This window comes from Magallana gigas, chromosome 9 (assembly GCF_963853765.1).
Source record: "Magallana gigas chromosome 9, xbMagGiga1.1, whole genome shotgun sequence".
Lineage (NCBI taxonomy): Eukaryota > Metazoa > Mollusca > Bivalvia > Ostreida > Ostreidae > Magallana > Magallana gigas.
Window position 1 is genome coordinate 19,897,001 of NC_088861.1, and position 12,994 is coordinate 19,909,994.

Genomic DNA, 12,994 nt, shown 5'->3' on the forward strand with positions numbered 1-12,994 from the left:
TGCTAATTGCAATATCATAACTTGTATCATTTCAATTGCTCATACAAATTCAGTCCGTCTCAGTATTCTCGTACTGACGAAGTTCTACATCGTAGATCTTCCAACCTTTGTCACATGCCCTGCTGGGTTCAACAACTATCGTTGTGGCGATGTCACACACATCGGGTAGCTTCTACCACGTGGATGCTTCAATCTAGCAGGTTCTCTTTTCTAAAGTGAGTGACTGAGCCAGTTTTTTTGTACCAAGATGTGTTGATAAGCTTGTATAGATATTATTTGTAGATTTGTTTCTATATAAAATGTTTCTTTCCTAGACTATATCTTTTTATTCTTGAGAAATAAATTGTTTGCTAAAAATTGTTTGGATACAATTTTCCAGAAATATCTCGATTACTGGTACATGATGCATCGTACAGTTTGATTGCGCAGTTAATTCTATTTTTAAACATTACGCAACATGATTCATATGGGGATTTCCTGTCTATATGTCGGATTTCTTGTCGGAAAACCCAAGAATTCTTATTTTAAAAAAAATAGTATGAAATTATTCAAATACAGCTAAGAAACTACTTGCCACGCGAAATTTCATATCGTTGATTTTAGAATAAATAATGATTAATATTAATAAAATCAACTCCCGTCAGTACTTCATTACTTCATTTACTAAATATTTTTTCATACTGGTAAAAAAAGCATTAGTAATTTTTTTTCATACTTCTTCATACGTATTTTGATGATGTTTACAATATGCAAGAAATGTTTTATGAATTTTTAAAAGTGTTCACCCATTCCACTTCTCCTTTTGAATAAAAAATACATATATCCGTAACAAAACGGTTTTATGGTTGCAATTACAGTTTAAATAAATGCGATTGATAACGTCGAGAAAGGAAATGATATCTCAAGTCTTTTTTAAAGCGCTAAGCATAGCTCAGCGCTTTATTGTCGTTAGACTTCTACTTCCGGTGCATCGAATAACTGCCTCCTATGAACAGAAATATACATCATTTAAACTGGCTCGGGAACCAGTTTCAGGGGTTTACGCACATAACTGCACGGGCTATTGTGAATCTAATATGCAGGTCTTACGAACATCATTGCAGTGATTTCACCATGCATCGGACACATACCTCGGATCGGACAATTTCGGAAATAAACATACAAAATACTCATCATTAGTTCGTGTTTTCTTTTAATCATTTTTAAAGTCCATGACCTAAACACAACAACGATCATGATTTTTTTGTATCACGTGTTTCATAAAAACGCACTACACTGACCTTCGGTGACGTCAATTTCGCCATCTTTAAAAGGTAAGGTGCCGGGATTTTATGAATCATCAAAAAATTAGAGTTATCTTTCTTTACTTATTGTTGTACATATGCTTTAGTATTTGATCCATAAAGTGAAAAAGACAAATTTTGAACCAAATTTTAATAAAAATAGCATTACAAATAAAGTCAATTAATTGTAGCCTTCAATTTATTAAATTTGATCATTTCACCTTGCATCGGACGCTAATTAACCATGCATCGGACGCTAATTAACCGTGCTTCGGACGATGTCCGATGCATGGTGAAAATATGTGTAAAGACTAGTTCTTGTGGGTCTTATTATTGTCATTTGCTCTGTGTACATTTAGTTTTATTAAAATCATTTTTGTTTAGTTAAAAGCAGCAATTAATTATTATATTTTATATCCAAAGCTATATTTTCGAACTATAAAGATAGACACCCCCCTTTCTATAGTAAATTAATAAAAATAAATAAAAAATTCATTTGGATGAAAAAAAAAATAGCCGACTCAAGTTCATTAACTCCTAGGACCCACAGGACCCCCCCCCCCCTTACCCGGGTCCTTTTACAATTAAATAATCGTCAAAGTGCGAACCCCCCCCCCCCCCCTTTCCATTTTCTTTGGTTTGGAATTAAATTTATTGATCTACATCCGATATCCTTACAAACAAAATAGGAATGGTAGCTCGTAGATTTTATCAGGCATGTAGCATCCAACTTTTTCTTGCACGAACATTTTTCTTTAATTTGCAATAAACAAATTAATTAACATGGAGCTGCCCCTCCCCCCTTTAGGAGCATGTAAAAAATGAAGTGATAAAGGCAAAATAATAAAATGTCAAGCTATATGTGCAATATGATATTCCCTCCCCCCTTTGGATTAGGATTTTTTTTATGATTTTGGGTAAATTTTTTTTTGCTTGTCAAGATTCACCCCCCCCCCCCCCCCCACTCACCCCCATTTTCAAAAACAACGAAACGTGCAGTTTTGAGATAAATTAAAAGTTTGATAATAGAGATACGAATAATTTATTTTGCAGAGTAAAAAAACATTACAGATGTATCCTTCTATAAGAAGTAGGTGGTCACCAGAGAGCATGGCGGCGGCTGTGAACGAGGTTAAAATGGCTTTTTGTCCTTGCAGAAAGCAAGCAAAAAGAACAATGTTCCGAAATCAACATTACATGATCATGTAACTGAGAAGGCTAAAGAACGGACAGTATATGAGAAAACCCCAGTTCTGACAGCGGATGATGAAAAACAGCTTCTTAAAAGTGCCACCGAACGGGCAGAGATGGGCGTAGGTTTCAGTAAACGGAACTTTTTGTGTGCCGCTAGGGCACTTGCTAGGAAGGGGGGGGGGGTCATTTAAAAATGGTGCACCCTCGGAGAAATGGTGGACGCTGTTCAAAAAGAGGAATGGAGGTCTCACTACGACTGCCGGAGGCCACAGCAACAATCCGACATCAAATGATGACGAGACAACGTACGGACAAGTACTTTTTTGCTTTAAACGACATTCGGACTACAAACAGACTGGACAACAAACCAATGAACATATGGAATATGGACGAGAGTTTCACTGCACTCTCTTCTGATTCCCCACTTGTTGTAGCCAGGTAATATCTGATAATCCTCCACAAGTAAAACACACCATATACGCGGATCAGATGCCCGTTTTATATCGGCAATTTTGAATAAACAAAATTGACTGCCGTGTGGGCTGTGGTGTTTTTTTCTGTTTTTTTCTTTTTGCACGTCATGCGACAAAAATAAATTTCCAAAATCTAATCTCCACAAGTTTGAGGTGAGAAAGTGAATATAGTGTGGATTGGTACATGTACATGTATATCGTATTTCTGCTGCTGAATTCGTAGAAAGCTTTCTAAAGAAAGCAACTTCAAACTGGAACACAAAGCCACATAATATTGCATGCCTGTCCACTCTTAAAGTTAAATAGTATCATTTTAGAGCCAAAGTGTTTGAAATAAAATTATAAAATATCTAAATGTTAATATTTAAGCCAAAGTGAAAAAAATGCGACACTTAAAAAATAAATATGACAAAATGGATAAAAAAAATTCTATTTTTTCAATTTGCATAATCCAGAACAGGCACAAAATACATTCATTCGAAGTCTGGGAATCGAGAGAACATTACAATTCTGGCATGTGGCAATGCAGCAGGTATAATGACGTCTCCTCACTTCATCACAAAAGGCAAAACGCACGAAGCACTTAACTCCTGGGACACAGAAAATGTCCCCTTTGGGTCTTTCATCAGCGGGTCTGATTCTGGGTGGACAAAACAGGTACATGTATAGATTACATTTCATCATTCCTTTCTAATTGTTTGCTTTCCCTCAGATACAAAGTGCTTGGGGCATTTAAATGCGTCTTTATTTAAACAAGATCATTCCTCCTTAAAGAACATATCCCTCATATGGTTCGAAAATGTATTCCTGAAAAATGTGGGAGAGGAACGACCCCCAATTCTCATTTTCGATGGTCATGAAAGCCACCATCATGTGGAACTCATTGAAAGTGCACGAGAAAAAACCAGATCATTCTTATGGAAATGCCTGCTCCATGCTCACATTGGCTGCAACCTTTAGACAGGTGTTAATATTTACATGACTATTGTTTTCTACTATGGTCATCATTTTTTTCAAGTAACACATACATGATTTAAGACTTACTGGCTAATGGGTGCATTCAATGGAATTCTATATATTGGTTATACATGGTCATGTTCACTTTTAGATCTGTGTTTGGACCCTTGAAAACTCTTGGTTCTAGACTGTACAGAACAACATCAAGAAAGCTTGTATATATAGTGAAGATTCTACATTGTAAAAATCGGGACCCTCAGATTAAAACTCGGGCCCCAGGCGGGGTTCAAAGTTTAACATAGAAATACATAGGAAAATATTTAAAAAATCTTCTTCTCAAGAACCACTGCACCAGAAATGCCAATAATAAAACAAAAGCTTGTATATATAGTGAAGATTCTAAATTGTAAAAACTCTTGGTTCCACTACATAAGAGTTTACACAATTTGAGGATCCTTGCATAGTAATCTCACAAACTGTAGCATTATAGTTCTCGAGAAAAACTTTTTAAAAACATTTTCAATATATCTTTTTATGTTAAACGTTGAGCCCCTCTTGGGGCCCCAGTATTAGTCCAGTGCCAAAGCTTTATTTATTTGGAATCTACATTCTTTAAGGATGCATGCATAGTAATCTCACAAGCTGAAGCATTATAGTTCCCTAGAAAAAGATTTTTAAACATTTTCCCTCTATATTTCTATGCTAAACTTATAACACCTCTTGGGGCCCAGTATTGGATCGAGGGTCACGGCTTTTATAATTTCGAATCTACACTATTTGAGAATGCTTACATAGTTATCTGACAAATTGAAGCATTGTAGTTCTCGAGAAGAAGATTTTAAAACATTTTCCATATATACTTCTACATTTAATTTTTAATCCAGCTTGGGTCCCCAGTATTAGTCCAGGGGTCACTATTTTAAAACTATCAAACCTACATTATCCAAGATTGTATGCATGCTAGTAATCTAACAAATTGAAGCATTGTAATCTTGAGAAGAAGATTTTTTAACATGTTACCTTTATATTTCTACAATAAACTTTGACCCCCTCTTGGGGCCCCAGTATCGGTCCGGGGGTCACGATTTTACCAATTAAGAATCTACATAAGCCAGGGATGCATGCATAGTAATTCCACAAGCTATAACATTGTAGTTCTTGAGGAGAACATTTTTAAACGTTTCCTTTATATTTTTTAAAATGTTTAAATTTTGAACCCCTCTTGGTGCCCCATTATTTGTCCGGGAGTCACGATTTTTACAAATTAGAATCTACATTATTTAAGGATGTACATGTATGCATAGTAATATCCCAAACTGTTTATAGTTCTTGAGAAGAAGATTTTAAAACATTTTCCTATATATGTTAAAAATTAAACCCCTCCTGGGGCCCCACTTTTTGTCCGGGGGTCAAGATTTTTACAATTTAGAATCTTCACTATAAATACAACCTTTTTTGTAAATGTTGGCATTTTTGGTGCAGTAGTTCTTGAGAAGAAAATTTTTTAAACATTTTTCCTATGTAGTTCTATGTTAAACTTTGAACCCCGCCTGGGGCTCCAGTTTTGGTCCGAGGGTCATGATTTCTACAATTTAGAGTCTTTACTATACATACCAAATGCCGGAACGCCAACAAAGGCCTCGAGCTGACATTTTCTTTAAGATAGGTTTCTTTAATTCAAATTGCTGTACCAATAGTCGTATATCAAATAATATCAGAATAAAACTATTTTGTGTAACTAAATTCGTACATATTATACTATTTATTGTCAAGCAGACAACATACAAATACACATAAAACATGGGTTCATCAACAAGAGTTCACAATAGCCCTCGCCGTGCACCAGGACACATTCGTCCTCGACCAGGGAGCCCGCAGAGATCCATGCAGGTGTCACTACAGCATTAAATTTTACTATATATTCTTACCAAAATTGCACAACTCTACATACAGATTAAAGATTTAAAACCAACTTCTGGAAAAAATCCTCTTGACATCTTTTTAAACAACGCTTCATTTACAAATTTCTAGCAAAATACACACGTGCATCCAGCAAGGCGTGAGACTTTGTTTACCTCCAAGTAACACATGTGCCTGAAAATCAAGCCCAGGCCTTTAACCCCCCCCCCCTCCGGAAACAACACGCATCAAAAATTCAAATGACCTCGCATTATTACAAAACTAAAATAGTTAGACCTCTTACAAATTGTTTTTCATCTCATAAAAAATTCAGCTCCTGTTGCGTGCGGAAACGCCCCGAATTCAAAGGTAAATTCGGGAATTATTTTGCCTCAGCCATGTTTTGACGTGAACCTTCAGTGAAATACTGTTATTGACACCTGCACGCGCTGTCTGAGTTAGGTCGTACGTACAATAAGTCCATAAATACCACAATATGCAACTATATTTTTATATGCAATGTTAACATCACCATGTGATTGTATACTCAGTATAAAATACGTAGTGATGCATTTGTAATACAATGAATCATAACTCATCATGGTTACAAAAAACGAAGAAATTTCAAAGTTCATAAATAAATTATCTTCTTTCTGCTTTAAACACTCTTTGAACAAATTTTACGGGTTCATCATTTGTATACGAGGGAAACACATAAACAGTGTTTCTCTAATTTTAATAAAACATACTTGTTTTTAAATTTAATTCCCGTGTGAAACAAGATTATCTATGGTATGGTTGTTTACAAATAAATCCACACCACGTGCGTTGATCTGCCGTATATATAATGCCCAACCAAACTAGCTGCAATCGTGCAACAAAATCACAAGATAAATTTATCGCTTATATTTATCTTGGAGACCGTGCCCGATAACAAATAAATTTGTATATTAATTTTTATTTTTATCGGGCACGGTATCCAAATAAAATGTAAGCGATGAACTAAAAAAATATTTAGTGAATTTTTACACCTTATCATATTCATCCGTCATTTCTTGATTAAACAACCTTATATACTTATGCAGTGAGTTGTCAATAATCAGGGAGAGACAGTTGGGTTTTTTGGTGCACAATTTAGTTGAATAAATGGAACAAAAGTCATGTAAACATTTTTCCTATGTATTTCTATGTTAAACTTTGAACACCGCCTGGGGCCCCAATTTTAATCTGAGGGTCCCGATTTTTACAATTTAGAATCCTCACTATATATACAAGCTTTTATGTAAATATTGGCATTTTTGGTGCAGTGGTTCTTGAGAAGAAGATTTTTAAAGACACGCACCCTATACTCACTGTTTCGCAATTATCTCCCTTTTGAAAAGGACTGTGCACTTTATTTTAACAATTTATAATTCCCTTTCCATAAGGATGCTTTGTACTAAATTAGGTTAAATTTGGCTCAGTGGTTTTTGAGAAGAAGTCGAAAATGTGAAAAGTTTACAGACGGACGGACGACGGACAACGGGTGATCAGAAAAGCGCACTTGAACCTTCGGTTCAGGTGAGCTAAAAATGGCAAGAAATCAGTTCTTCGTTCACAACATAGACAGCCTATCCTGTGACTCATGCCAACTTTTTCCGGCTTTTCACAAAGTCATGGAGCAGTCTGAAACTCGATTATCTTGTAAATGGGTTCAGGGTGACTGGTATTTATCCGACCAATCCATCTGCCATTCCAGATGAAGCCTATCTTCCATCACAACTGTATGCTGATCTTGCAGATACACATAAAATATGTAACTGTCATAATTAAAAGAGGATCGTATTTTAGATATAAAACATTAACACTGATTAACAATGATTTCTATCATATATAGACATAGCTATTAGAAAGTTTGATTAGTACTGTTTAATTAATTTTTTCTAAATATTAGAAAATAGTGCAAAGGGAAACCCTGAAGCAATGACCTCTTCCTACATATCATTCCCTGCAGATTGTGACATGGCTGGAGAATGTACACAAGCTCTCCCCCATTCAACTCCCTCAGTTGCTGCTTCCACTATTCGGAAACAGCTAGAGCTTTTCACCGTAAGGTTGAATAGCACCTGTAAACACCAAAACATCAAAATTAAACATTTAAAATTTTTGGAATGAATGCTTTTCAAGAAGATTTTCAAAGTTTTTTTTCTCTATACCTCCCTATGTAAAAATTTGACCCCCCTCCCCAAATTTGGCCCCATCATTCCCCGGGGATCATGGTTTGAACAAACTTGTATCTACACAATTTGAGGATGCTTCCATACAAGTTATAGTTTTTCTGGCAAAAAGATTTTTTGAGAAGAAGACTTTTTAACGATTTTTCTCTATATATTCCTATGTAAAAATTTGCCCCCCCCCCCTTGTGGCCCCACCCAAACCTGGGAATCATTTTTTCTATATAATACTACTGGTATGTAAAAATTGGACCCCCCCCACCTCCAGGGATCATGATTTGAACAAAACTGAATCTACACTACTTGAGGATGCTTCCATTCAAATAACAATTTTTCTGGCCAATTTGTTTTTGAGAAGATGATTTTTTAAAGATACCAACAAATTTTTATAATTCTTAATTCTCTCCCTTTGAAAGAGTGTGTGGCCCTTTATTTTCACAAACCTGAATCCCCTTTATCTAAGGATGCTTTTTTGCCCCATGCCAAGTTTGATTGAAATCGGCCCAGTGGTTCTGGAGAAAAAGCCGAAAATGTAAAAAGTTGACAGACAGACAGACAGACGGACACCAGATAAAAAGTGATCAGAAAAGATCACTTACGTTTTCAGCTCAGGTGATTAAAAGCTTTAAAAGCTATAATATGTTACTCAATTCACCTGTTTTAGCTTTTGAATATTCAACCTTGACATTTTATCACCATCCATCTGGTATTAATACTTATATCATTATACATGCACACTGCACATCGACGGACATAGACCAATTGCAATAGGTAACCTGAGTGACTCAGGTGACCTGTTAAAAATCTACATTAAATTTTGAACACCAAAATGTCTGTTCAATCACCTATATTGTGTCAGGTATCAGGCCATCCAATTAAAAATCAGCCTTTTGTTTAAATGTAAATTGAAAGTACCGAGTCCATCTTACCATATTACTTAACTGTTTCAGCGGATGAAAGTGATTTCCAACTCTATGCCGATATCCCCAATTTCTCCGCTGATGAGATTGAAGCATTTAAGAACATGGGGTTTGCTGTCACGAACGTGGAGATACCAGCACTGCAGCCAGCAATGGAGAGCACCAATGGCGAATATCCTCCTGATCTCGCTTTGGCTGCCATTGAATACTCCTTGACAGTTGGCCGGAAGCAGTTATATGAGACATTCTTTGAGCACGGGGTCAACATTGATGGAGATTCAGTTATCCACACCTGAAAAAAATTAAACTCAAGGTTTAAACACCTTAAATATTCTAACAAACTGAGTTACTTTATTATCCATGTAACATGTATAAGAGAACTAAATGAATTCAATCTGATATCACAGCGCAGGAAAAGGCATTTAACACGTTGAACATTTTCCCTAATCTTTAATAATTTAAATCTGGTTGTAAAGCCCTTTCTGATTGGCTAAGAAATAATATAATAATAATATACGATATAATAATATCGTATAAAGAATGTTGTCTACGTCATAGTAAGACTAACGTCAAAAACGTATCAATACGCCTGACGTTTCGTTTGAATTTTGTACAATTTACGTCATTTTAAAGGTCAAATGACCGTTTTTTCTACAATGAAGAGTAAAAAAATTAAATCATAAGCAATGAATTCAATATTTATTATTTTTATACGATATAAAATGGTTTGAAACAGTTTACACTTTTTTATAAACCGTTTCACGGTTTATATAAAACCAAACCATTTTATAGTGTATAAAACAAATTAATATTGAATTCACTCCTTAAATAATTATAAACTTCTAAATAACTGAGGGGAATGGGTTCTATTTTAACTATGATGATACAACTAATAGACAATACACAACACCTGTCCACTTATCACCAAAAAATTGCACAATTAATTCTTTTCATACATGCATCAATCAATATGTTTCATACTAGCAGATGAAAAGTGCCCGGCCAACAGTTGATCTTCTTGGAAATATTCCACATGTTCCAAAGCTGGCAGCTAAAGAAAAAAACAAACCTTCCACTGGCTCCAAAGATGGGTAGTTCGTCATCACATGTGATGAAGCTTACCAGACAAAATATAAGAAAGACGAGGAAAAGAAAGAGAGAGAGAGAAAAAAGAAATTAAATGCAGAAAAAAGAAAAGCCAAAAATCAGTTAAAAAATAAAAAGATTTGCAATTTGTACATTTGTATTCATTTTTTTTACCAAACAAAATTTGTTATAGCCATATATTTACATTTTCCTGTGTCTTTGCCTGTGATAACACTACGTATCGATTTTGTACTCATAAAGCCAAATTGAGGCGCCAGCGGGGTTTGCTTATTTATATTTAGATATTTAATCGTAAGATGGTTTAAAATTATATAAATATAAGTAATAAGGAATCATTCTTTGAATATTATGAGGTGATAATTTCGGTCGGGGCGTGATCAAATCTATCATAAAGCCCTTCGATACGTTAATTTACGCGGGAAGTCATAAATTGTGGGATAAACGTGAAACTAAGGTGTTGTAACTAGCAAAAAATTAGTCCCTGTGAGAATTAAAAATTTTCTTTTGAATATCAATCAATAATTACATGTATAACCGTATGAGTAATTGTGTTAAAATTATTAAAATATCAAATTATTGCTTTAAGAAATGAAGATAATAATTGTTCTATTGATCGACGTATCAAAGAAAAAATTGACCGGAAAACGTCATCAATGCGCGTAGCGCATTGATGAAAAAGTGTTCCGGTCAATTTTTTCTTTGATACGTCGGTCAATAGAAAAATTATTATCTTTATTTCTTATCATTTAATAAAACATTTTCAAATCAAAAAATGTTAAGTGTCATTGATCAAAAATGTAAATAATGTAAATGAAGCGCCGCGTATGAATACAAAGCAACAACAGCAACAATATTCAAAATGGATTCGCCTTCAGCTGATGCAGAGCTACTGAGCTGAATTAATGGATTAAACACAAATAGTGAGTTAAAATCTGAACCGGCTGAATTAAAAACAAAAGGAAAATACATGCGATAGCTTGTGATATTAATCACTGTGCTGAAAAATTCGTAATATTAATAAAACTAGTTTTCATGTGTGATCGCTGGAATATGCAACTGGACTTAACCATCCAAGGAGAGGCGATCGTGGACGAAAATAGTTGATATGTCGACAAATAATAGTATGTATAAGCGACTTTTGTAAAGGTTGTGGCTAGCTAGCCAATGATGTACTTAAATGGTATATCTGCCGCTTGGGATGCGCCGGAGGAGTTAATGCATTACTCTTAGATTTGCTTTACGATCTTATTCTGATGACCGATCATGTACGTGTGTAAATTTAAAGATCATCGTTACCAAATTTGAACAGCAGTGTTACCGTGAAAGTGTATTGGTCTATATGTTCGTTATAATTATTCTGGAAAAGGAACAGCCAGCCTCGCAGTAATGTTGATTGAACTCAAGCAGACGAAATCGTGAGAAGACGCTTAATTTTCTATTTCGTGAATCAAATAATGTGTTTTGTTTATTTTTAAAGGTTAAACTTTTAAGTATTTATGTTTATAAAATTGTATTTTGTCTGCCGACAATAAAACAGACATAACTTTACATTTTGTTGACAGTGTTTATTTTGGAAATTCCCGTTCTATAAATAGTGTTAGATCAGAACAGTTTAGAAAAGTAGATCCTGCAAAATTTTATTGATGCAGGTATCAAAGAAATTTTTCAACCAATCAGAAGCGCCGATATCTCATCAAACGAATAAATATTAAATGATATAAATATCATTATAATTTAACAAATGTTTTGGTGTTATATTACAAAAAAAATCTTTCTACAACTTAGATTTTATTTAATACTTTTAGTGTAAAGTTTCGAACAGGAAGTCGTGTATTCGAATTTTAAAAAAAATCGTAAATGTCCATTCAGAATGTGTTCTTTAAAATTTTACACAGTAATATAAACGTATAATCTGATTAGAACAACAAAAAATGCGGAAGAAGAAATGTCTTTAAAATACACTTAATTAATAACGAGAGAAGGTTTCCGATTACGGAGATAGGTGACGGTATTTACGTTAAGTTCCACTACCCGTTTAGTTATTTTACAAAACAACAGCCGATTTTTTTCATTCATTAATATAGAAAGGAATAAATTAAGTTGTGGATGTGGCATAATATTTGTTATTTACACAAAGGTTCATATAAAAATACACATTTTTTTTTTAATTTTTAAATTAATTATTAGTATTTCTATATTAAATCATGGGAAAAGTAATCTCGATACCTATATTCAATTTGACATCATTTTAAAAAAAGATGTCAAGAGCCTATTTTATTCCGTTTTTGGAAAGACTTAAGGCATTTTATATATACACATGTATTTTATTTGTCAAAGATGGGTAAAACTCCAAAATTTGTTCCTTATTTTCTTCATGTATCATTGATAATGACAGTTTAAAACATGATTTTTCATTGTGTTTACCAAATATTTTAGCCCCGGTACACCCTATCAAACAAAGCTATTGTTATAAAGCATCATTTAAAGAATTTACATCTTAAATCTTATAAACCTGTAGGCACATTCCATTTACTAGATCTTGACCTTAATAATGACAAATGAAATTCTACATAGATTAACGTATAAAAAAATATCGTATGTATTTTAAAATTAGAAGGAGAAAGGCATCAAGGCATCCAATGACGAGCCTGTCTTTTCCGGGTCAGAGATTTGTGACCGCGTAGATTTTACGGTGCTAGGGAATTCCTCTGGATCTGCATCGGTCGTGTGCAGTACGAACCGGGTGAGGGAACGTTGGCGTAAAGGGTATAAGGTATAAGGTGTAGGCGCGCTGTAGGCCGTAAGGTAAAAACGAAGGGTAGGTTTGCCGTATTCCCGAAGGTCCACCAGTATACAGTTCCAGAGAAATAAAACCAAGTGATGAAGGATTCCGTATTTATTGGACGAGATTCAACGATGGCAACATTATAACATTTTAACAGACAGAC